At 38.0% G+C, this 26,924-nt stretch overlaps 1 pseudogene; it reads left to right on the forward strand.

The window, feature by feature from the left end:
• Positions 1–267: 267 nt before the first annotated feature.
• LOC148568319 (uncharacterized) lies at positions 268–25,979 on the forward strand (annotated as a pseudogene).
• Positions 25,980–26,924: the final 945 nt, after the last annotated feature.

Raw genomic sequence — 26,924 nt, forward strand, 5'->3', positions numbered from 1 at the left:
GAATGCCAAGCTGTTTAACTAAGGAACGGGAAGACATTGAATAATTTGGCTCAAGGTATTAGAAAGCCAAGAAAGGTACAATAGACAGAGGATGATCAAACCACTGCCCAAAATCCCTCTGAGAAAAGTAAGAGCTCAGAGAGAAATAATTCTGGCATTCAAACGCAAAAAAAGGATGAAAAATTGGCGTCAAACGCCCAGTGGATGCCCACTTTTGGCGTTCAAATGCCAGAAAGGGGTGAAAAACTGGCATTAAACGCCCATTCCATGCCCAGTTCTGGCGTTCAAACACTAAAAAAGGGTGGAAAATTGGGGTTAAACGCCCATCCAACCCTTAATTCTGGCGTTCAAACGCCAATGAGGGATCAGACACGTGCAAGTGCTGATTGTAACCCTCCTAAGAAGGCTTTCCTAACCACCTCTGTAGGAAATAAACCTGCAGCGACTAAGGCTGAGGAATATAAAGCCAAGATGCCTTATCCTCAGAAACTCCGCCAAGCAAAACGGGATAAACAATTTGCCCACTTTGCAGACTATCTCAGGACTCTTGAAATAAAGATCCCGTTTGCAGAGGCACTTGAGCAAATACCCTCTTATGCTAAGTTCATGAAAGAGATCCTAAGTCATAAGAAGGATTGGAGAGAAACTGAAAAAGTTTTCCTCACTGAAGAATGCAGTGCAGTCATTCTAAAAAGCTTACCAGAGAAACTTAAAGATCCGGGAAGCTTTATGATACCATGCACAGTAGAGGGTGCTTGTACCAAGACAGCTCTATGTGACCTTGGGGCAAGTATCAACCTAATACCTGCATCCACTATCAGAAAGCTTGGCTTGATTGAAGAAGTCAGACCAACCCGAATATGCCTTCAACTTGTTGATGGCTCCATTTAATATCCATCAGGCATAATCGAGGACATGATTGTCAAGGTTGGGCCATTTGTCTTTTCCATAGACTTTGTAGTGCTAGAAATGGAGGAGCACAAGAGTGCAACTCTCATTCTAGGAAGACCTTTCCTAGCAACTGGACGAACTCTCATTAATGTGCAAAAAGGGAAAGTGACCCTGAGAGTTAATGAGGATGAGTTCAAGTTAAATGTTGTCAAAGCTATGTAGCATCTAGACACATCAAATGACTGCATGAGCACTGATATTATTGACTCCCTGGTGGAAGAAGTCAATATGACTGAGAGTCTTAAATCAGAGCTAGAGGACATTTTTAAAGATGTTCAGCCTGATCTGGAGGAACCAGAGAGAACAAAAGAACCTCTGAAAACTCCTCACGAAGAGGAGAGGCCTCCTAAACCCGAGCTCAAACCACTACCACCCTCCATAAAATATGCATTTCTGGTTGAGGATGACACTTTTCCTGTGATCATAAGCTCTGCCTTAGAGCCACAGGAAGAGAAAGCACTACTTTAGGTGCTAAGGACACATAAGACAGCTCTTGGGTGGTCCATAAGTGACCTTACGGGCATTAGCCCAGCCAGATGCATGCACAAGATCCTATTGGAGGATGATGCTAAGCCAGTGGTTTAACCACAAAGGCGGTTAAATCCGGCCATGAAGGACGTGGTGCAGAAAGAGGTTACTAAATTACTAGAGGCTGGGATTATTTATTCTATCTCTGATAGCCCCTGGGTGAGCCCTGTCCAAGTCATCCCAAAGAAGGGAGGTATGAGAGTGATTCATAATGAGAAAAATGAACTGGTTCCTACAAGAACAGTTACAGGATGGCGTATGTGTATTAACTACAGAAGGTTCAATACAGCCACCAGAAAGGATCATTTTCCTTTACCATTCATAGACCAGATGCTAGAGAGACTAGCAGGTCATAAATACTACTACTTTTTGGATGGCTATTCAAGTTATAACCAAATTGTAATAGATCCTCAAGACCAAGAGAAAACAGCATTCACATGTCCATCTGGAGTATTTGCCTACAGATGGATGCCTTTTGGTCTGTGCAATGTACCTGCAACCTTTCAGAGGTGCATGCTCTCTATTTTCTCTGATATGGTAGAAAATTTCTGGAAGTCTTCATGGATGACTTCTCAGTATTTGGAGACTCTTTCAGCTCCTGTCTTGACCATCTAGCACTTGTTCTGAAAAGGTGCCAAGAAACTAACCTGGTTTTAAACTGGGAGAAATGTCACTTCATGGTAACTGAAGGAATTGTCCTTGGGCACAAAATTTAGATCAAGGGAATAGAGGTGGATCAAGCTAAGGTAGAGGTAATTGAAAAATTACCACCACCTGCAAATGTTAAGGAAATCAGAAGCTTTTTGGGGCATGCAGGATTCTACAGGAGGTTTATAAAGGATTTTTCAAAAATCACAAAACCTCTGAGTAATCTGCTAGCTGCTGATACACCATTTGTCTTTGACACAGAGTGTTTGCTGGCCTTCGAGACCCTGAAGGCTAAGCTGGTCACAGCACCTGTCATTTTTGCACCAGACTGGAGATTACCATTCGAATTAATGTGTGATGCCAGTGACCATGCTATTGGTGTAGTATTAGGACAGAAGCACAACAAGCTTCTGCACGTCATTTACTATGCCTGCCGTGTTCTCAATGATACACAGAAGAATTACACAACCACAGAAAAAGAGCTGCTTGCAGTGGTTTATGCCATTGACAAGTTTAGATCCTATTTAGTAAGATCAAAAGTGATTGTGTATACTGACCATGCTGCTCTTAAATATCTACTCACAAAGCAGGATTCGAAACCCAGGCTCATAAGATGGGTGTTGCTTCTGCAAGAGTTTGATATAGAAATAAGAGACAGAAAAGGGACAGAGAACCAGGTAGCTGATCACCTGTCCCGGATAGAACCAGTAGCAGGGGCGTCCCTTCCTCCTACTGAGATCTCTGAGACCTTTCCGGATGAACAACTCTTTGACATTCAGGAAGCACCATGGTTTGCTAACATTGTAAACTATAAAACTGTGAGATTCATACCCAAGGAGTACAGCAGGCAGCAAACGAAGAAACTAATTTCTGATGCAAAGTACTACTTGTGGGATGAACCATATCTCTTTAAGAGATGTGCAGACGGAATGATCCGCAGATGCATGCCTAGAGAAGAGGCACAGAAGATCCTATGGCATTGCCATGGATCACAATATGGAGGACATTTCGGAGGTGAGCGAACAGCCACTAAGGTCCTCCAATGTGGCTTCTACTGTGACAGTTGCCAGAGAGCTGGTAACTTGCCTCATGGTTATGCCATGCCTCAACAAGGGATCTTAGAAATTGAGTTGTTTGATGTATGGGGTATTAACTTCATGGAGCCTTTCCCACCATCATACTCAAACACTTACATTCTGGTGGCAGTAGACTATATATCCAAGTAGGTAGAGGCAATTGCAATACCCACTAATGATACTAAGACAGTACTGAAATTCCTCCAGAGGCATATCTTCAGCAGATTTGGTGTCCCCAGAATATTAATCAGTGATGGAGGAACTCATTTCTGCAATAAATAGCTTGACTCTGCTCTGATCCGATATGGAATTAACCATAAAGTGGCAACTCCATATCATCCACAGACAAATGGGAAGGCTGAAGTCTCTAATAGAGAACTAAAACAAATCCTGGAACGGACTGTAAGTACCCGTAGAAAGATTGGGCGAGGAGTCTGGATGATGCTCTATGGGCATACAGAACTGCATTCAAAACTCCTATAGGGACCTCCCCATACCAGCTTGTGTATGGAAAAGCCTATCACCTGCCAGTGGAACTGGAACACAAGGCCTACTGGGCAACCAGATTCCTAAACCTGGATGCCAAGTTAGCTGGAGAGAAAAGATTGCTCCAGTTGAATGAGCTAGAGAAATTCAGACTCAATGCTTTCGAACATGCAAAAATTTACAAAGAGAAAGCAAAAAGGTGGCATGACAAGAAACTGTCATCCAGAGTCTTTGAGCCTGATGGATATTTTTGTGGAAAAACGAATTTCTCCAAAACACCTAAAACTCACCGGCAAGTGCACCGGGTCGCATCAAGTAATAATAACTCACGGGAGTGAGGTCGATCCCACAGGGATTGAAGGATTGAGCAATTTTAGTTTAGTGGTTGATTTAGTCAAGCGAATCAAGATTTGGTTGAGTGATTTGTGATTTGCAGAATTTAGATTGCATGGAAAGTAAAGGGAATGAGTAAATTGCATTGAATTTAAAGAAAACTGAAATTTAAAGTGCTGAATCTTAAAGAACAAGAAATTAAATGGCAGAAACTTAGAACACAAGAAATATAAATTGCAGAATCTTAAAGTGCAAGAAATGTAAATGGCTTGAATTGTAAAGGGAATTGGATTTGCAGAAATTAAACAAGGAAAAGTAAAATTGCAACAAGCAAAGGAATAAAGGATGACTTGAATTGAACCGAATCTTAAAACAGAAATGTAAATGAGCTTGAAAGCAGTAAATAGAGAATTGAAAATGGGAAATCCGGATCTCAGGACCCAAGAGACTAGATAACCAAGTCTAGATCTCAATGCCTTCCTAGATCCAACAAGAACAATTGCAAAGGAATTGTAAATTTTAAATTGTAGAGAAAGTAGAAGACAGAAGCAATTAACCAAAATGGAAATTCAATTGTGCAGTAAAATGAAACAGAGAGATCTCAGGATGAGATTGAAATAGATTTCCTTCAATTCTCCAACCCAAGATCCAAGACAATTGTAATTGAAATTGAAAGCAAGAAAACTAAGAGGAAGGGAATTCAATTCTCCTTCCCCGAGACTTAGAAATTAAAATTCACTCAACACCAAAAGCTCTTCGAAAACTCTCTATGAAAACTAAAAGGGAAAGCTCTCCTAAAAACTTAAATCATATGCTATTTATACACTTTCTTCAAATGGTCTTCAAGCCTTCAATTGGGCCTTTGCTCTTGATGGAATTGGGTTGATAGAGGCCTTGGTTGATTGCTCTTGGAGTTTGGAGAAGAACCGAATTGAACCGGGTTTGGAATCATGAAAGCTTGAGTAAAAGTTTGAGTAAAAGTTTGAGGCAAACTTTTACTCAAACTTTTCTCATCAGCCACCCTCTTTTGCTGATACCAACGTTTGGGCAAAAGTTTGGGGTCAAACTTTTGCTCAAACGTTGGCCTCCCCTTGCACACTCATGGCGCCAACGTTTGCCAAAAAGTTAGAGGCAAACGTTGGCGCAAGCTTTTGCTCTCCAGGGTGTGTTGTTCATGCGCCAACGTTTGCCAAAAAGTTTGAGGCAAACGTTGGCGCAAACTTTTGCTCTCCAGGGTGTTGATTTGTGATGCCAAAAGTTTTCCAAAAAGTTTGAGGCAAACTTTTGCTCAAGCTTTTTGCCCAAAAGTTTGCACAAAAGTTTGAGGCAAACTTTTGCTCCAGCTTTTTGCCCAAAAGTTTGCCCAAAAGTTTGAGGCAAAATTTTGCTCAAGCTTTTTGCTCCCTGGTTCGTTTTCAATTAATCCAAAAGTTTGAGCTAAAGTTTGAGGCAAACTTTTGCTCAAACTTTTTGTCCTCTCTTCCTCCTAGCCATTCCTTCTTGCTTCAACCTTTCTCCAAGCTTTCTTCACCTATCATTAATTAACCAAACACATCAAAGCTATGCTCAAAATCATGAGATATTCATTCTTTCATAATATGTGATAATTATATCATAAAACCTCATGAAATTGCATTAATTCATCTATGGTTGATTAAATCAAAGGAAGCATGAAAATCTACCCAATTGGCTTGCTTATGGCTCAAGAAAGTGCATAATTCAATTGAAAACAAAAGAAAAAGGCTAGTGAAACTAGGCTAAGATGACTTGTCATCACAACACCAAACTTAAAGCTTGCTTGTCCCCAAGCAAGAAATGAATTATGCTCAAAGGTTCTTTCAATCAGAATGGATTTGAAAAATTCCATGTACTATCCTGTGAGTGAAGTGATCAAGTGACAGTGGGGTGAACTCTAAATCATATGCTCATCCAAGGGCCTCAGTGCTTACTAGTCCTTACATATTGGAAGTCTTAGGTCTTAGGACTTTCATCCACATGGAGATCTCTCTATAGGTAATCACCTTGAAGCATCTTATAGTTTCTGTGCTTTGGCTTTAACTCTAAGTGTCATGTCTCAAAGCGGCTCTTTAGATAAGCTTTCAATCAATACTCCTAAACCAGTTGGTTTTAAGGTATTAGGTGTTAAAGCACCCCTAAGGATTTACTTACTCAAGCCTCTCTCTTTGACACAATTCGACCACAAGCATTTACTAGGATAACAACTCTTTGAGTTCTTGTTTCTTTCTTCTTTTCTGCCTAGTAATTGATGCTCAGAGCCTTGGGCTATGTTCTTTTTGTTTTTGTATTTTCTTTATTTTCTTTTGTTTTGTTTGCTGCTTCTTGGATCAATAGATTTTTGAGAATCTCCACAATACTTCTTTGAACTTCATGTCCTGCCTATGAGCTCCCATGCAAGTTTTCACAAGCATGCAACCTCAATACATAATCATACAACTAGAACCACCACTTCTCCTAATCTTTTGCTTGCCTCAAAATTGTTTGATTCCTCAATCCTTTTTTTCAAAGAACTTTCATGTGATGCATTTTTTTGAAATATTGAGTGCAAACAAGTTTTGGAGAGTATAGTGTTGTAAATGATCAAGCATCTTGCTTATTGAATTACAGAAAAACTATGCTATGCAGGCAGGCAGGGGTATTATGTAACTTTCAATTTAGCAGCATCTGATACAAAATAATCACTGAATAATACAACCTTTTGGAGTTCGCTTGCTTTCCTCTTCCTCATCATCATTGCCGATCTTTACATTCCTCTCTCTTCCTTTTGTTAGATGATGCTAAATCTTTTCAAAAGTTTGTATGGTACCCTACAGTGATATTGAAAGTTGCTTGTTCCCCAAGCACTTAGAGACAATGGTTAGTCTGCATGATTTATTTGTAGGCCTTTGAACTTACTTTGGTGTGGAAACACCAAACTTAGTACCTTGCCAATGGTTTTCATGCATCAAATTAACCATGTGTGATAATTTTTTTTCTCTTTTTTTTTTCAAAAGCCATGGAACTGAAAACTAGGAAACAGCAAAATAGCTAACTAGTTCATCCAATATGCTTGAAGCCAACATTATGCAGAAAGTGAGAATGTGTTTTATAATGGGATTTTGGTGAAACACCAAACTTAGAATCCTTCATTCTCCTTTATATTGTTTTGGTGTGTAACACCAGACTTAGCTTCTAGCAATATAGATAAAACTAATTAGCCTTTTTATTAAAATAGATATGAAAAGATGGTTACCTCCGGTTGGGTTGCCTCCCAACAAGCGCTCTTTTATTGTCACTAGCTTGACATCCTTCATTATGTGCTCATGGAAGTTGAGGCTTCTGTTGCCTTAGGTTTCCTCCTCTTGCTGTGGGCTTCCTTCCCTCTGTTTCTCTTTCCATAGCCTTCTTGCTTTCCTCCATGACTCCCTTCTCTTTCAACCCAGCATCCTTTTCATGGCTCTTTGGGTTCAGAGTCCCCTTCTTCTCACCCAATTCAGCAAGGTTTTGAACCAGTTGTTCCATCTGCCTTTCAAGTCTTCTGAGTGAGGCCTCTTGGTTCTTGCTTATCATCTCTTGATGTTTCTTTATTTCTTCCTGCTCTATTGCCATCATTTCTTGAATTTTCATGAACCTCTCCATCAGCATTTCTAGAATATAGATTCTTTGAAAGGTTGGAAGTGGTTGTGGCTGTGTCAATTGTGGTGGTCGATGAAGGTCATTTTGGGCGAATGGTGAGGTGGGACGGGGTTGGAAGTGTGTGTGATTGTTGTTGTGGGGGTGTGTCTTATGTTGATTTTTGAAGCTGGGATTGTTGCAGTTGAAGTCCCTTGGTCTTTGGTTTTGGTTCTCAACCCCCTCCCATTAGAATGAGTTCTCCAAGGTGGATTGTACACATCATTATGAGGCCTGTGTTGGAGCACGCTAGAGTGATTGCTTGGAGATTGTAGTTGCTCATAACTTTGTTGCTCATGGTTAATAACCCCAAAACTGTGTTCAGCTTGATTACACCCATATGAGCTTTGAGTCAGGTTGTATGTATGTACTACAGCATGTCTCAACTCAGTGATTTTTCTGGCCATCATGTCTAGTTGTTGTAGAGTCTGCTGATGCATCTGCTTGTTTTGACTTATGACTGCATGAGCACCTTCAATTTCTTTCTCTTGTGTGAATGGATGCACTTCTGCCTCTGGCTTAACAACTCTCTGTGATGGGTTCAACTTGACTAGGAGTTCACTCATCAGTTCTTCCCATCCGATAATGCTTCATTGTGGAAAGGCTTCAAACCATTGGGCAACATCATTCATGGCTATGGATAGTTGCTTCGAACTATGGGTTACATTATCATCCAAGGTGGGGATATTACTTTCATGATTGCTAGAATTTGTTGAGTTCCCCTCCATGATCTGCACAGTCACAAACAATTCAAGTGATGATTGAATATTTTCGAGCTCAGAATGTGATTCAGAAGGTTAGCTGGCACAAAATATCAAACAGTTGATGAACTTGGGAGATTAGTGGCAGAAATTGCTTCTCTTGTGTAAGCAAGAGCATTGCATAGAGCCAGAAATTTCCAGGAAAACTTCACTTTGTTGCTAAAGCGAAGTTTCAGTTATCTCAGGCAAAAATTCAAACAGTTAGTGGGTTAATTGAAAATTAAAGGGCAGAAAAGAAAAAATGCTTGATCTAGATCTCCACTTTACTTAATCATTGTCAATCTATTTCAATCCCCGGCAACGGCGCCAAAAACTTGATGGATATTTTTGTGGAAAAACGAATTTCTCCAAAACATCCAAAACTCACCGGCAAGTGCACCGGGTCGCATCAAGTAATAATAACTCACGGGAGTGAGGTCGATCCCACAGGGATTGAAGGATTGAGCAATTTTAATTTAGTGGTTGATTTAGTCAAGCAAATCAAGATTTGGTTGAGTGATTTGTGATTTGCAGAATTTAGATTGCATGGAAAGTAAAGGGAATGAGTAAATTGCATTGAATTTAAAGAGAACTGAAATTTAAAGTGCTAAATCTTAAAGAACAAGAAATTAAATGGCAGAAACTTAGAATGCAAGAAATGTAAATTGCAGAATCTTAAAGTGCAAGAAATGTAAATGGCTTGAATTGTAAAGGGAATTGGATTTGCAGAAATTAAACAAGGAAAAGTAAAATTGTAACAAGCAGAGGAATAAAGGATGACTTGAATTGAACTGGATCTTAAAACAGAAATGTAAATGAGCTTGAAAGCAGTAAACAGAGAATTGAAAATGGGAAATCCGGATCTCAGGACCCAAGAGACTAGATAACCGAGTCTAGATCTCAATGCCTTCCTAGATCCAACAAGAACAATTGCAAAGGAATTGTAAATTTTAAATTGCAGAGAAAGTAGAAGACAGAAGCAATTAACCAAAATGGAAATTCAATTGTGCAGTAAAATGAAACAGAGAGATCTCAGGATGAGATTGAAATAGATTTCCTTCAATTCTCCAACCCAAGATCCAAGACAATTGTAATTGAAATTGAAAGCAAGAAAACTAAGAGGAAGGGAATTCAATTCTCCTTCCCCGAGACTTAGAAATTAAAATTCACTCAACACCAAAAGCTCTTCGAAAACTCTCTATGAAAACTAAAAGGGAAAGCTCTCCTAAAAACTTAAATCCTATGCTATTTATACACTTTCTTCAAATGGTCTTCAAGCCTTCAATTGGGCCTTTGCTCTTGATGGAATTGGGTTGATAGAGGCCTTGGTTGATTGCTCTTGGAGTTTGGAGAAGAACCGAATTGAACCGGGTTTGGAATCATGAAAGCTTGAGTAAAAGTTTGAGTAAAAGTTTGAGGCAAACTTTTACTCAAACTTTTCTCATCAGCCACCCTCTTTTGCTGATACCAACGTTTGGGCAAAAGTTTGGGGTCAAACTTTTACTCAAACGTTGGCCTCCCCTTGCACACTCATGGCGCCAACGTTTGCCAAAAAGTTAGAGGCAAACGTTGGCGCAAGCTTTTGCTCTCCAGGGTGTGTTGTTCATGCGCCAACGTTTGCCAAAAAGTTTGAGGCAAACGTTGGCGCAAACTTTTTCTCTCCAGGGTGTTGATTTGTGATGCCAAAAGTTTGCCAAAAAGTTTGAGGCAAACTTTTGCTCAAGCTTTTTGCCCAAAAGTTTGCACAAAAGTTTGAGGCAAACTTTTGCTCCAGCTTTTTGCCCAAAAGTTTGCACAAAAGTTTGAGGCAAACTTTTGCTCCAGCTTTTTGCCCAAAAGTTTGAGGCAAAATTTTGCTCAAGCTTTTTGCTCCCTGGTTCGTTTTCAAAGTTTGAGCTAAAGTTTGAGGGAAACTTTTGCTCAAACTTTTTGTCCTCTCTTCCTCCTAGCTATTCCTTCTTGCTTCAACCTTTCTCCAAGCTTTCTTCACCTATCATTAATTAACCAAACACATCAAAGCTATGCTCAAAATCATGAGATATTCATTCTTTCATAATATGTGATAATTATATCATAAAACCTTATGAAATTGCATTAATTCATCTATGGTTGATTAAATCAAAGAAAGCATGAAAATCTACCCAATTGGCTTGCTTATGGCTCAAGAAAGTGCATAATTCAATTGAAAACAAAAGAAAAAGGCTAGTGAAACTAGGCTAAGATGACTTGTCATCAGAGCCTGGACAGAAAGTTCTGCTATTCAACTCTAGGCTCAGATTGTTCCCTGGGAAATTAAAATTCCGATGGAGGGGACTATTTGTGATCACAAGTGTGTCACCATATGGATATGTAGAGCTTCAGGATGCTGACTCTGACAAAAAGTTCATTATTAATGGACAGAGAGTCAAACATTATATTGAAAGAAATATTGAGCAAGAATGCTCAAAACTGAGACTAGATTAAAGCTCGATAAAGGTCCAGCTAAAGACAATAAAGAAGCGCTTGCTGGGAGACAACCCAACCATTAGCATAATGTATTTGTTATTATAGGAGTTTGATATACATTATCTTCAAGGTTAATTATCAATTGCAGAAGTTCACAGAGTTACAGAAGGATTCAGAGCATAAAGCAGAGAAAAGGAGCTCACTGGCACGAAAACGCCAGTAAGGGGTATTTTGGGCGTTAAACGCCAGAATGGGTACCATTCTGGGCATTTAATGCCAGTAGAGACACCATTTTAGGCGTTAAACGCGAGAATGGGTACCATTTTGGGCGTTTAACGCCAGAGTTGCAGCATCCTGGGCATTTAGAAAAATGCCCAGTGACAAAAGATTTCTGGCGTTTAATGCCAGCCAGAGTACCTGGCTGGGCGTTTAACGCCAGAAAAGGCAGGGGGAGGATATTTTGTTTCCACTTCAATTTTTTTCAAACTTTTATGTTTTAATTCGTAATTTTCTGCATAAACATGTTACAAATTTTCATCACTCACATTCAATTTTCAAAATTCTAATAATCTTCTGAATCCCTTCTCAATTCTCTTTCAAATCCTTTTCAAATATTTTTCAAAAATTCATTTATCTTTTCAATTCCTTTCCAAATCTTTTCCAACTCATCATATCATCTTTTAATTCTTAGATGCATCAACAAATTTTTAGATTTAACTTCTTTATATCTTTTCCATATCTTTTGGATTTTAAAATCTCATCTTTTTCATATCATGATTCAATTTTTTCACCAATCATATCTTTCTATCATATCTTTTTCAAATTTTCGAAATCCCACCCCTCCACTTATAAATACACGTTCGGCCATCCCCATCTCTCCACCATTTGAATTTGATTCTCCTCCTATCCCTCTCCTTTCCTTTCTTTTGCTTGAGGACAAGCAAACCTCTAAGTTTGGTGTGTTTTTCCGTGATCACCAAGCTAAGACTCATTAAGATCATGGATCCTAAGGGAAAATAAACCACTTCAAGAGGCAAGAAAGAGAATACTCCAAAGAGTCCTTGGAATCAAGAGAGGTTCTTAACCAAAGAACATGCAGACCATTACCACAAAATAATGGGTCTGAGGTCAGTGATCCCGGAAGTTAAATTCGATTTGAAAGAAGATGAATATCCGTAGATTCAAGAGCAGATTCGAAACAGAGGCTGGGAAATTCTAGCTAATCCTGAGACAAAGTTGGGGAGAAACATGGTTCAGAAATTTTACTCAAATCTGTGGCTAACAGATAAGCAGAGAATAACTAGAACTGCCTTCCATACCTTTCGAACTATGGTCAGAGGGAAGATTATTTACTTCCACCTTGACAAAATAAGAGAGGTCTTCAAGCTGTCTCAACTACAAGATGATCCAGAATCTTTTAATAGGAGAATAGTGAGAGTAGATAAGGGGTTGGACCAAGTTCTAGAGGACATATGCCTCCCTGGAACTAAATGGATAACCAACACAAAAGGTGTCCCAAACCAACTCAAGAGAGGAGATCTCAAACCAGTCGCTAGGGGCTGGTTGGACTTCATTGGGTGTTCTATACTGCCCACTAGCAACAGCTCTGAGGTCACTGTTAAAAGAGCAGTGATGATTCATTGTATTATGCTGGGAAACGAAGTGGAGATTCATCATCTGATTTCTTGTGAGATTTACACAATTGCAAATAAGAACTCCACTGAAGCCGAATTGGCTTACCCAAGCTTAATCTCTCTGCTGTGTAAAGATGCTGGGGTGAAGATGGGAGTAGATGAATTCATCCCAATCGAACACCCAATCACCAAGAAGTCAATGGAAGGACAACAAGTGCAAGATAACTCCATCAAAAGGAGGGCGCAGGAGTTCCTCCCAGAAATCCCTCAAATTAACTACTAGACCCGCCTAGAAGCATCTGTCACCAAGCTGCAAGAAGCTATGGAGAAACTTAAGGAAGAATAGCAAAATCAAAATAGCATGCTCTGCAAGCTGCTTAAGGAACAGGAAAAGCAAGGGCGCGAGCTACAGGAGCTGAAGCGCCAGAAGCTCTCCCTTGAGGGACCAGACACCCCATAGATTGAAGGAGCATCCACTCCCCAAAACAAAGGTTGTTGAGTCCCAACTTTGTGATAACTTTTATTATTAGAAATCTATTTTAAGAGTTATTTAAATTTCCTCATTTTTTATTATTATTGGTCTGCTTTTATGTCTAATTTCTTTATGATTAATAAAATTTAGAGTCTATGCCTTCAATTGGGCCATAAATCCTTCACCTTTCTTAAATAAAAAATGTGCTTATTTACAAAAGAACAAGAAGTACATGAATTTCAAATTTCATCTTGAAATTAGTTTAATTATTTTGATGTGGTGGTAATATTTCTTGTCTTCTGAATGAATGCTTGAACAGTGTATATTTTTTATAGTGAAGTTTATGAATGTTAAATTTGTTGGGTCTTGAAAGAATGATAGAAAAAGAGAAATGTTATTGATGATCTGAAAAAATCATAAAATTGATTCTTGAAGCAAGAAAAAGCAGTGAATAACAAAGCTTGCGAAAAAAAAAAGGCAAAAATTAAAAGAAAAAGAAAGAAAAAGAAAAAGCAAGCAGAAAAAGCCAATAGCCCTTTAAACCAAAAGGAAAGGGTAAAAAGGATCCAAGGCTTTGAGCATTAATGGGTAGGAGGGCCCAAAGGAATAAAATCCTGGCCTAAGCGGCTAAATCAAGCTGTCCCTAACCATGTGCTTGTGGCATGAAGGTCCAAGTGAAAAGCTTGAGACTGAGTGGTTAAAGTCGTGATCCAAAGCAAAAAGAGTGTGCTTAAGAACTCCGGACACCTCTAATTGGGGACTTTAGCAAAGCTAAGTCACAATCTGAAAAGGTTCACCAAGTTATGTGTCTGTGGCATTTATGTATCCGGTGGTAATACTGGAAAACAAAGTGCTTAGGGCCACGGCCAAGACTCATAAAGTAGCTGTGTTCAAGAATCAACATACTAAACTAGGAGAATCAATAACACTATCTTAATTCTGAGTTCCCATAGATGCCAATCATTCTGAACTTCAAAGGAAAAAGTGAGATGCCAAGACTGTTCAGAAGCAAAAAGCTACAAGCCCCGCTCATCTAATTTGAACTAAGCTTCATTGACATTATGGGATTTAGAGTATATTTTCTTCTTTTTATCCTAATTTGTTTTCAGTTGCTTGGGGACAAGTGATGAACGAGTTTTGCTCAATGGTTTAGAATTTCTCTTCTATAAATAAGAACTTCGTTGTAAGCATAGTTCTAAACCAACAAACAATTCCCACATCAAAAATTTGAGTTGTCACAAGTACAAACCTCAATGAATTTATAACCGAAGTATTTAGACTCCGGGTCGTCTCACAAGGAATTGCAATGAAGTGGTCAATTATTGGCTATAAAGGGGTTTTAATTTTGTGTTTTGGCAAGAAAAGTAAATTAAACAAGTAATTAAAGAAAGCAAGATAAAGAACTCTTGGCTAAGACTTAGGTAATTGATATCACTATCCTTGTCTACATACCAAATATTGATAATTATGAGAGGCCAAGCTCATTAAGTCTACTTCCAAAAGTCTTAAGTACGTAATATCTACTCCTAGACTTGAAGTACGTCAAATGACTTTGATCACATCAACCCATAAGTCCCAACCTACCTACTAATTAGATTAGTAGTGGGTTGGCGTCAATGAGTATCAAATTGATCACCAAGGGTTCTCAAATCACCAATTCAATGAGACCCAATGACTCAAGGTCACTCAATTCCCTTAGCCTAGGCCAAGAGTCAAGAAAACTACTCAAAAACTAGAGGAAACATTTTAACAAATACTTAGTGTACAAGAAAAGTAAACATCATCAAATGCAAGAATTAAAGGAAACCCATAACTATCAATAGCAAGAATTCAATAATAACAATGAAGATGAACATAAAAGAGCATGGAAACATAAAATTGCATTAAAGAAAAATAAGATCCAACAATTGTTCTTAAACATAAAAGAGAGCAAAACAAGAAATTACCAAGAGAAACTAAGAAGATTAAGACAATAGAACACTAAAATATAATGAGGATTAAAATCAAAAGAAGAATTGAAAATTGGATTTAAGAAAAGTAAACCTAAACTACCCTAAATTCTAGAGAAAAGGGAGAGCTTCTCTCTCTAGAATTCTACCTTAAAACATGATGAAAAATAAAATATGACTACTTGGTTCATTCCCCCCTCAATCCTTGGGTTCAATAGCATCAGAAATGAGTTGGATTGGGCCCAAAATGCTTCAGAATTCGCTGGGGGCGATTTCACTTTAGTGGGCCACGGACAGCAACGGTGCGCACGCGTACATGGCGCGTGCGTGCCTCTATACGCGAAGCAACATATGAGAAATTTTATATCATTTTGAAGCCCCGGATGTTAGCTTTCCAACGCAACTAAAACCGCTTCATTTGGACTTCTGTAGCTCAAGTTATGGTCGTTTGAGTGCGAAGAGGTCAGACTTGACAGCTTTACGGTTCCTTCATTTCTTCATGAGTTCTCCCACTTTGCATGCTTTTCTCCTCACTTCTTCCATCGAATACTTGCCTTATGAACCTGAAATTACTCAACAAACATATCAAGGCATCGAATGGAATTAAAGTGAATTAAAATCACCAATTTTAAGGCCTAAAAAGCATGTTTTCACTTTTAAGCACAAATCAAGGGAGAATTGCAAAACCATGCTATTTCATTGAATAAATATGGGAAAAGGTGATAAAATCCCCTAAAATAAGTACAAGATAAATCACGAAATCGGGGTTTATCAATAAGTAACAATTTAAGTTTGGTGTTGTGATGAGCGGATAATTTATACGCTTTTTGGCATTGTTTTTAGTATATTTTAGTTAGTTTTTATTATGTTTTTATTAGTTTTTATTCAAAAATCACATTTCTAGACTTTACTATGAGTTTGTGTATTTTTCTATGATTTCAGGTATTTTTTGGCTGAAATTGAGGGACCTGAGCAAAAATCTGATTCAGAGCTAAAAAAGGACTGCAGATGCTGTTGGATTCTGACCCTCCTGAACTCGAAATGGATTTTTTCGAGCTACAGAAGCCCAATTGGCGCGCTCTCAATTGTGTTGGAAAGTAGACATCCTGGGCTTTTCAGAAATATATAATAGTCCATACTTTGCCCAAGTTTTCATAACGCAAACTGGCATTTAAACGCCATCTTTCTATCCTATTCTGGCGTTAAACGCCAGAACTGGCATAAAAGCTAGAGTTAAACGCCCAAACTGGCACAAAAGCTGGCGTTTAACTCCAAGAAAAGTCTCTACATGTGAAAGCTTCAATGCTCAGCCCAAGCACACATCAAGTGGGCCCCAAAAGTGGATTTCTACACTAACTATCCTAGCTTACTCATTTTCTGTAACCCTAGGTCACTAGCTTATTATAAAAACCACTTTTAGTGATTCATTTTGTACCTCATGACATTTTACATCAGAACTTGTATTTTCTACGGTATGAGTCTCTAAACCCCATGGTTGGGGGTGAGGAGCTCTGCTGTGTCTCGATGGATTAATGCAATTACTACTGTTTTCCATTCAATCACGCTTGTTTCTATTCTAAGATATTCACTCGCACTTCAACATGATGAATGTGATGATCCGTGATACTCATCACCATTCTCAACCTATGAACGCATGCCTGATAACCACTTCCGTTCTACCTTAGATTGAGTGCGTATCTTGTTGATTCTAGGTTCACAAGTTTGATTGCATCTCCTAACAACAGAGTATTCAAATCCGTGATATCAAAGTCTTCGTGGTAAAAGCTAGAAACAATTGGCAGCATTCTTAAGATCTGGAAAGTCTAAACCTTGTCTGTGGTATTCCGAGTAGGATCTGCGATAGGACGACTTTGGCAAGCTTCAAACTCACAAGTGTTGGGCGTAGTGACAGACGCAAAAGGATCAATGGATCCTATTCCAACATAAGTGAGAACCGACAGATGATTAGCCGTGCGGTGACAGCGCATTTGGACCATTTTCACTGAGAGGACGGATGGTAGCCATTGACAACGGTGATCCACCAACATACAGCTTGCCATGGAAGGAGCCTTGCGTGCGTGAAGAAGAAGGCAGTCGGAAAGCAGAGATTCAGAAGACAGAGCATCTCCAAAACCTCAACCTGTTCTCCATTACTGCATAACAAGTACCATTTAATCCATGTTCTTTTACTTTTTACAATTAAAACTAATAATTATTACTGATATCCTGACTAAGAGTTACAAGATAACCATAGCTTGCTTCAAGCCGACAATCTCTGTGGGATCGACCCTTACTCACGTAAGGTATTACTTGGACAACCCAGTGCACTTGTTGGTTAGTTGTGAGGAATTGTAAAAGTGTAATTGTTATTTCGTGCACCAGAAACCACTTGAATTTTCATGCTGAAAATAGAGTAGAGAAGAGAAAATGCTTAGTCCACAGGCTGTTTTTTTTTTTTTGTTTTTCTCGAGGATATCAGCAGGTCAGGTTTCTCTTATATTAAGAAAAACCCCTCTTCTACTTATGCCAATGTTTCATTTTAATCCACTATGAATTATTCTCACTACATTTTTTTAGATAGTGGAGTCAATTTCTTTGGTGGGTATATTTATAGATTTAAGAATATGAACAGGTTTTGCTCAGAAATTGGAAAAGGGATTCAAAGCCTGTTCGTTGTGATATCAGATTTCAATAAATTAAGCTTCTTTTCTATATGAGTGTTTCATCTAAAATAACTATATAAGGCTTTGAACTAACATATATATAGCAAAAATTGTTGTATTCCTTAAAATTGTGATTGAATCAGAGTAAAAGAGCTTTGGTTTTGAGAATGTTGACGCAATCAACATATGTTCTTTATTACCTGATGTGGTGTTGGTTTTATTCTTCCATCTGTTGACCAGTTTTTAGTTTAACTTTTAATGAAAACATTAAATAATTTTGCAGTATTTGTTGAGGGCCCGTAGAAAAGAAAAACCAAAATTACTAATGGCTACCTCTGCAGTGTTTCTTCCCGTTCACCCATCAACAAAATTAAATGGTAAATAAACACTAATACAATGATAAATAAATACTCCAGGTTTATTCCAATGCTCTGGATGGGAATGAACCATTGGCTTTGGATATGGGGAGGGGTCAGGTATGGATTAATGGAGAGAGCATAGGGAGATACTAGATGGCTTATGCAAATGGTGGGTGCAATTCTTATAGATATTCTAAGTTAATTCTACCTTACTATAAAATTCCAACTCATGGGAAGCAAAAGGTGTTTTTTATTATTAATTTATCTCAAATACTCTTTAAACTTTGATATTCTTACATTATTCTTTTTATTTAGTTAGAAAGTTTTTCTATTTTTGTTTTGTCCTTTCCAACTTCTCTTCAAAAAGATTAATATTAGCATTACTTTTCTGCTTGAGAATGTACAAAACAATAAAGCAGTATCTTTTATGTTGCTCTTAACACCCTTCTTTTTTTAGTGTGCTGTTAGCTTTTTTGTCTGGATTTTGTTGTTACATTACATTGTTCATTGATAAACCCCGATTTTGTGATTTATCTTGTGCTTATTTTAGGGGATTTTATCACTTTTTCCCACATTTATTCAATGAAATAGCATGGTTTTGTAATTCTCTCTTGATTTGTGCTTAAAAGTGAAAACATGTTTTTTAGGCTCTAAAATTTGTGATTTTAATTCACTTTAATTCCATTCGATGCCTTGATATGTTTGTTGAGTAATTTCAGGTTCATAAGGCAAGTATTGGATGGAAGAAGTGAGGAGAAAAGCATACAAAGTGGGAGAACTCATGAAGAAATGAAGGAACTGTAAAGCTGTCAAGCCTGACCTCTTCGCACTCAAATGACCATAACTTGAGCTACAAAGGTCCAAATGAGGTGGTTCTAGTTGCGTTGGAAAGCTAACATCCGGCGCTTCAAAATGATATAAAATTTGCTATATTTTCCTTCGCGTATAGGGGCGCGCACATGCCATATACGCGTGCGCGCCGTTGCTATCCGTGGCCCACTAAACTGAAATCGCCCCCAGCGATTTCTGAAGCATTTTGGGCCCAATCCAACTCATTTCTGATGCTATTGAATCCAAGGATTGAGGGGAAAATGAACCAAGTAGTCATAGTTTAGTTTTCATCATGTTTTAGGATAGAATTCTAGAGAGAGAAGCTTTCTCTTCTTTCTAGAATTTAGGGTAGTTTAGGTTTAATTTTCTTAAATCCAATTTTCAATTCTTCTTTTGATTTTAATCCTCATTACATTTTAGTGTTCTATTATCTTAATCTTCTTAGTTTCTCTTGGTAATTTCTTGTTTTGCTCTCTTTTATGTTTAAGAACAATTGTTGGATCTTATTTTTCTTTAATGCAATTTTATGTTTCCATGCTCTTTTATGTTCATCTTCATTGTTATTATTGAATTCTTGCTATTGATAGTCATGGGTCTCCTTTAATTCTTGCATTTGATGATGTTTACTTTTCTTGCACACTAAGTGTTTGTTAAAATGTTTCCTCTAGTTTTTGAGTAGTTTTCTTGACTCTTGGCCTAGGCTAAGGGAATTGAGTGACCTTGAGTCATTAGGTCTCATTGAATTGGTGATTTGAGAACCCTTGGTGATCAATTTGATACTCATTGACGCCAACCCACTACTAATCTAATTAGTAGGTAGGTTGGGACTTATGGGTTGATGTGATCAAAGCCATTTGACGTACTTCAAGTCTAGGAGTAGATATTACGTACTTAAGACTTTTGGAAGTAGACTTAATGAGCTTGGCCTCTCATAATTATCAATATTTGGTATATAGACAAGGATGGTGGTCTCAATTACCTAAGTCTTAGCCAAGAGTTCTTTATCTTGCTTTCTTTAATTACTTGTTTAATTTACTTTTCTTGCCATTTATTTTCTTGCCAAAACACAAAATCAAAACCCCTTTATAGCCAATAATTGACCACTTCATTGCAATTCCTTGTGAGACGACCCGGAGTCTAAATACTTCGGTTATAAATTCATTGGGGATTGTACTTGTGACAACTCAAATTTTTTATGTGGGAATTGTTTTTTGGTTTAGAACTATGCTTACAACGAAGTTCTTATTTCTAGAAGAGAAATTCTAAAGCATCGAGCAAAACTCATTATCAAAATGGCGCCGTTGCCGGGGAGTTGCAATGGAGTTACATTATTGGCTATTGTATATATTGTGAATAGCTTGATTTTTGGTTTTGTTTGTTAGTCTTCATTAGTTTTAGGATTTGATTTTCTTTGTTTCTTATTAGAAATTGTTTTTGTTTTCTCTTATCACCATGAATTCTCATCACTTTGGCCATGAGTTTCGTTCAAACTATGTTATAGGAAATGGAAGCTTCGATGAGGATGTGCATCAAGGATTTGGAGATCAAAGGTGGGAGGAGCCCCAAGCTTATGGACAACCTTCTTGGCAACAACCTCCTCCAGATTCTTGTGGGTATAATCCTAATCCTAATGCATACCAATCTAATGTATGTGATGGCCCTTATTGTGATTGTCAACCACAACCACCATATACATATGACCCTTTCCTTCAACATAGCCCTCAACAACCATACTCACAAGCCTCATATCACCAAACACCTCCATATGATCCTAACCCATATCCACCATACCAACCACCTTGTGAACCATATGAACCATATGAAGAACCACCCCAATTCCACCACCAATACCCTCAAGAACCACCACCTCCATACTATTACCAAGATGAATCACCTCCTATGTATGATAACTTTCAACCACATAATGAATTTCCCTTACCACCACAACCCTCCATGGAAGAACACCCATATCCATCCATCCAAGAGCAAACGGATCGTCTCAAGAAAGAAATGGATCGGCTTCAAGCAATAATCCGTCAAAAGGAGCAAGAGGAAGCCCAAAGGAAGAATTATGAAGCTATTGAGGCTAAACTTGCCAAAATTAAAGCCAACTTGGACTCATGGGACTCATGTAACAAGCAAAGCATCTCCACAGATGGATGTGAGAAATCAACCGAAGAAGGGAGCATGAAGGAGATTTTAGAATCTCAACATGAGGAGAAGGAGATGGGGTATGTTTTGTAACAAGTGGAGGAGGGAGAGACTGTTAAAGAAGAAGAAGTGGTTGAAGAGTTAGAGGAAGTTGAACAAGAGGTGAATTTCAAACTTGATAGCACTTCCACACCAAGTGACATTGTTGATGATTTTGTGGAAGTTGTTGAACCTTCTTCCAATGAGCTTGAATTTGATGTTGAGGAGGATAATGCGCAACCTCCAAGGCATAGTATGAATGATGAAAGATTGGAAGAGGGTGATCAAGAGGCAAGCTCCACCAAGGAAGAATGTGTGGAAGAAGTTGGTGGGCAAAGAATTGAAGTTGAAAAAGCTTGCCAAGAGGTGGAGGTAGTCAAAGAAGAGCACAAGGGAATGGAACTTACAAGACCATTGGAGATGTCCCTTCCTAAGACCCCATCCAACATAACATTCAAGTGGGTAAAATCCTTATCTCTAATCTTTACTTTCCCACTAGAATATGGTTTGATTGAGACGGATGGGCAACTTAGAGCTCTTTGTGGGGTTAAGAACAAAAGGAAATTGAGTAGTGATTGGAAATGCCAATCAAGGTTCCTTATGGTTGGAAACTCAAAGTCTAAGTGTAATGGTTGGTATAGTTCTCAACTAAAGGGGTCTAGGAAGATGCTTTGGTGTTTACTTGAGAATTCGGATCACTTCTCACCCAATTGGAATTGTGATGATCAACTTGAAGATGGATGTAGAAACAAGATTTGGGATCCGGGTATATATGAGGATCAATTTTGGGAACCCTTAGCTTGTGAAGGACTCCATCAAGACTTGTTGCAACTCATTAGAAATTTTGGAGCACAATGGAAAACCAAGCATTGGTGGAAGTTCCAAGATGAATTCAAGCACAAGCCACCATAACAAGGAGCTTCCCAAATGTCCAACTTAAGGACTTAAACTAAAAGTGCTATGTGGGAGACACCCCACCATGATAAACTCTTTCTACTCTCTTTTAGATTTTGTTAATAAGTGATTGGAGTTGCCATTGTAGGTAGTTCTTCTTATTTTCTATACTCTTATGCATTTTGCTTTTATTGATAGGTTATTTGTTGCATTCATGCCTTGATTAGTCTAGTTATTGTTGAATTGCATTTTACTTGTAGTATAAGTTTTGTTTTTAGTATGTTTGAAAATTTTTCAAAACTAAAAAGATTTGTTGTTAAATTTGATTTTTGATTGTTTTAGAATGCTTATGGATTAAGGGAGTGCCCTGTTCTTTTAAAAAAAAAAATGGGCATCCGCGCGCGAGCAGCGCGCACGCGCCGGTGGTGCATATCGCACTCCTGGTACAAAAACCAGAGAGTTGTGCCAAAGTTGTGCCTACTCCATGTTCACGACCCACGCGCAAGCGTACATGACGCGTCCGCGTCGGTCACCAACTTCACATCCACGCGTATGCGTGCTATGCGCGTCCGCGTCGCCTGTCTCGCCTGCCCACCCACGCGCACGCGTACGTGACGCGTACGCGTCGCCCTCCGCGCCCTGTTTTTCCCCTGTTCTGCCCTGTTTTCTTTTTCCCTTCATCTCTTCTTTTCCTTCTAGTTTTTTCCTCTTTCTTTCTTCTTCTTTCTTCCTTTGTTACTTTCTTTTCAAAATTTTTCACTCTTTATTTTTCTTATTTTCATCTTCTTTTATATGTTGCATTTGCATATTATCACCCATTGCATTTCAATTTTGTTTTTATAAATTGTTCTTATTTTCTTTTCTAAGTTCTTATTTTAATAATGGTGTTGGATTCTTATATTCAATTGTTGAGGATTTCTTGGTTAATCTTGGTGCTTTGTGACTTGTTTGACATTAATTGTAATATTTGCTCTACACACAAGATTAGTGCTTTAGTCCTTCCTGACTCATGATCCCTTGTTTTTATACTTCATCATCATTGAGTTAGGATGGGACCAAATGCTCTCACGCTTACCACTAATCTTGTTTGTGTCAATTATTGATTAAGCTTGATGCTCAATATGCTCTTCATGCTTTAACTTGTTCTTGCATCAAGTATTAGTTGATATGCCTTAGCTTATATTATTTTCTCACTTACATGCGTAGCTAACATGTAGTGAGAACCTTACTCTTACTTGGCATTAGCCCCTGCCTATGTTCTACTTGCTTTGATATCTTTGATATAGGCTTAATTATCCTTCTTTCTCTTTCCTTTTAGGTTGGCCACCAAGAAGGAAAGGATTGGAAAGGCTTCTAAATGGGGCAACAAACAAGTCCTTCCGCACAATCCTTTGAAGAATCTCATCAATTGTAGTAGCCCATCCACCTTTACTCTTCTTTGCATGCACCGAGGACGGTGCAAATTTCTAAGTGTGGGGAGGTCGTCCGACCGACCTCCATGGGTAACAACTTCTTTTTCAACACCAATTTTTAATTTTTGTCTTTGTTAGATTAGTTGTTGCATTGCATGATAGGTTGCATGTTAGTTATAATTTGTATATATTCTATCATTTCCTTTTATGTTAGGACTATTTGGTTAGGGTGATGATTTCTCTTCCAAGAAAAATTGTTTTAGGGCACCCTACCAATTTGAAAAGGAATTTTTCTTGTTGAACTTGCTTGAAGAATTTATTTTGGAACATGGTTTTTGAGCTAAGAACACAAGCATGTGAGTTTTGAGCCAAATTGTGTGGTTACATCATATAACCACTTTGTTTCATTCTTGTGTGCATTATTCTCTTTCTATGATTGTAATCTTTGATTTGTTTGATTCTTTATGTCTATTATTCCATGTATACATGCATTTATATAATTGAGACCATCATTTCATTTAGCTCACTTACCCAAATAGCCTACCTTTCATCAACCATTGTTAGCCAAATTTGAGCTTATTGAATCCTTTTTGTTCTTAATTATAGCACATCACTACCCCTAAGTGAAAAATAATAAATGTCCTTAATTTGGATCTTTGATTAGCTTAGGCTAGTGAGAGTGTTTATCATTTGGGTATGGGAAACTTGGGACATTGGTTGAGGTAAAAGTGTAATTTTTATTTTTGTTTAAAATATTGGGAATTGGGTACATATTCACGCACTATATGTAAAACCATATGCATTAATACGTTTGTATATACTTTAGAAAAAAAATGATAAAAAAAAACATATATATATACAAAAAAAAATAAATAAAAAAACAAAAATATAGAAAAAGAAAGCAATAAAAAGGGGACAAAAATGCCCCAAAGTAAAGTTCAATAAAAATCAATGCATATGAAATGTGAATTAAAGAGAATACATGAGTATGTGAAAAAGTGGGAATCATGGGTAGCTAGGTTGTGTATTAGAATTGTATAGGCTGTTATATGTGTTAGGTAAGAGCTTATGTTAATCAAAGATTCAAATTTCAAGCTCACTTGACCATATGCATCCCTACCTTAACCCTAACCCCATTACAACCTATGAATAAGTCCTCATGATGAATGTATGCATGCATTGAATAATTGTTGATTGTTAGATGAAAAACAAATCTTAGAAAGCATGAGTAGAAGAGAATTGAGTAAATCGACCCTATACACTAGAGCGACTAGAGCGGATACACATTCTGTGAGGGTTTGATACTCAATTCCTTGTTTCCGGCTTTCATGAGCTCTCTTCTTGCAAGTCTATTTGAACTTCATTTTGATATTCAAATTGGTAGAGTTGTGAGTCGTCATATGACCTTTACCCTACTTGTTCATCCGCTTCCAACTTTTAATTCTTGTTTTGATTTAGTTTCTCCTTTTAATTTCTTTTTGTTACATCTCTACTCTTCTATTTTTACTTGTCATTTCCTTTATTTTGTCCTCTTTTATGTTTATGAACAATTGTTAGATCTTACTTTTCTTTAATGCAATTTTTATGTTTCCATGTTCTTTTATGTTGATCTTGCTTTCTATTATTGATTACTTGCTATTGATAGTTATGGGTTTCCTTTAATTTTTGCATTTTATGATGTTTACTTTTCTTGCACTCTAAGTGTTTGATATAATGTTTCCTTTAGTTTTTGAGTAGTTTTCTTGACTCTTGGCCTAGGCTAAGGGAATTGAGTGACCTTGAGTCATTGGGTCTCAATGAATTGGTGATTTGAGAACCCTTGGTGATCAATTTGATACTCATTGACGCCAACCCACTACTAATCTAATTAGTAGGTAGGTTGGGACTTATGGGTTGATGTGATCAAAGCCATTTGACGTACTTCAAGCCTAGGAGTAGATATTACATACTTAAGGCTTTTGGAGGTAGACTTAATGAGCTTGGTTCCTCATAATTATCAATATATGGTTTGTAGACAAGGATGGTGATCTAAATTACCTATGTCTAGCCAAGAGTACCTTTCCTTTATTTTATTAGTTCTTGTTATTTTACTTTTTTTTCATTTAAATTTTCTTGCCAATTATCAAATCAAACCCCCCCCACACCTTCATAGCCAATAATTGAGCACTTCATTGTAATTCCTTGTGAGACGACCCGGAGTCTAAATACTCCGGTTAATTCTTATTGGGGATTGTACTTGTGACAACTCAAATTTTTGATGTGGGAATTGTTTGTTGGTTTAGAACTATGCTTACAGCGAAGTTCTTATTTCTAGAAGAGAAATTCTAAACCATCGAGCAAAACTCATTATCATTCATCTATATCAATGAAGAGTAAATGAGGAATAATTATGTTAATTATTTATTTTTCTTCCATTATTTTTTTTACTCTGATTTGTTACACTTGCTTTTGTAAATTTGGTTTTTGTGAAAATTGAGAATAGTTGTATTTATTTTGATTCCTATGTGGATGAAGATGTTGTTACATTGTGTTGTTTGTTTATTGAGAAAGAATTATGAGTAATTAATGAATTATGGTTTTTTTTGGAATTATAATACTATCTAAAGACTAAGAAGTATGTTCTTTTGTTTACTGTAGGTGATGATTTGGAGAGAGTTGACAGGAGGAATGGCTACGGTAGCAAATTGATGCCAGATTAATTGCGGCCATAGCAAGGGAAGCACGAAAGAAAAAGGAGAAGAGGGAGGCAACGTCAGCGGTGGCGGTGAGAAACAGCGTTCCTGCTGCTGAATCAAATGAAAGAGAGTGCGAGCAAATAGAGCAGTGATGGAGAAAGGGGGCTAGATCAAGAGAGAGGGGGAGAGGGAAAGGGAGAAAGGAAAAGGAAGGAGGTGATGATGCAAGATCTGGCACAACGTAAGAGGAGAGCTCCGCACAAAGGAGCGCAGATCAACTTCGAAGTCGGCATAAACGATGTCCATGGTGGGCACATCCTATGTTAATACATGGTAAACTCCGCGAACTCCTTTGTCTTACTTGAAAATTTTTCTTTATCTTACTTGAAAATTGTTCTTGGAAACAGCACCCCTAGGGAGATCCCTTTGCTGGCGTTGAACGCCAGACGAGGAACATGGGCGTCCAACACCCAATAAGGAGCAGTTTCCTGGCGTTGAACGCCAGCCAAGGAGTACCCTTGGCATTCAACGCCCTTGAAGGAGTAACCAAGACTCCATCTGGGCGTTCAACGCCCATTGAGGGGCAGGCAGCTCGAGCTTTGCAGCCTTCTCAGCCAGTGGGGTCCCACATGAATCCCACTAACCACACCCACTTCAAATTCAAGCCTTTCCCACCCATTCTTCCATCCCATATGACCACCAAGGGACCCTGTTTTGTTTGCTTGGGGACAAGCAAACTTTTAAGTTTGGTGTTATAGAGCAAGCTCTAGGATTATGCTAAAGAAAGGTGGATCATCTTCATCAGCAGCCATTATAACTAAGGTGGTTAAGTTTCATTATCCCTTCCTCTATCTTATTGTCTATTCTCTATTTCTAGTGCATGATCATCTTTAGTATTATGTTCTTTACTTGTTTTGCCTTATGCTATAAAATATCCTATGTATCCCTCACCATGCTTAAAAGAAAAAT

The sequence above is a fragment of the Arachis ipaensis genome, chromosome B4 (genome assembly GCF_059453495.1).
Source record: "Arachis ipaensis isolate K30076 ecotype BB chromosome B4, ASM5945349v1, whole genome shotgun sequence".
Lineage (NCBI taxonomy): Eukaryota > Viridiplantae > Streptophyta > Magnoliopsida > Fabales > Fabaceae > Arachis > Arachis ipaensis.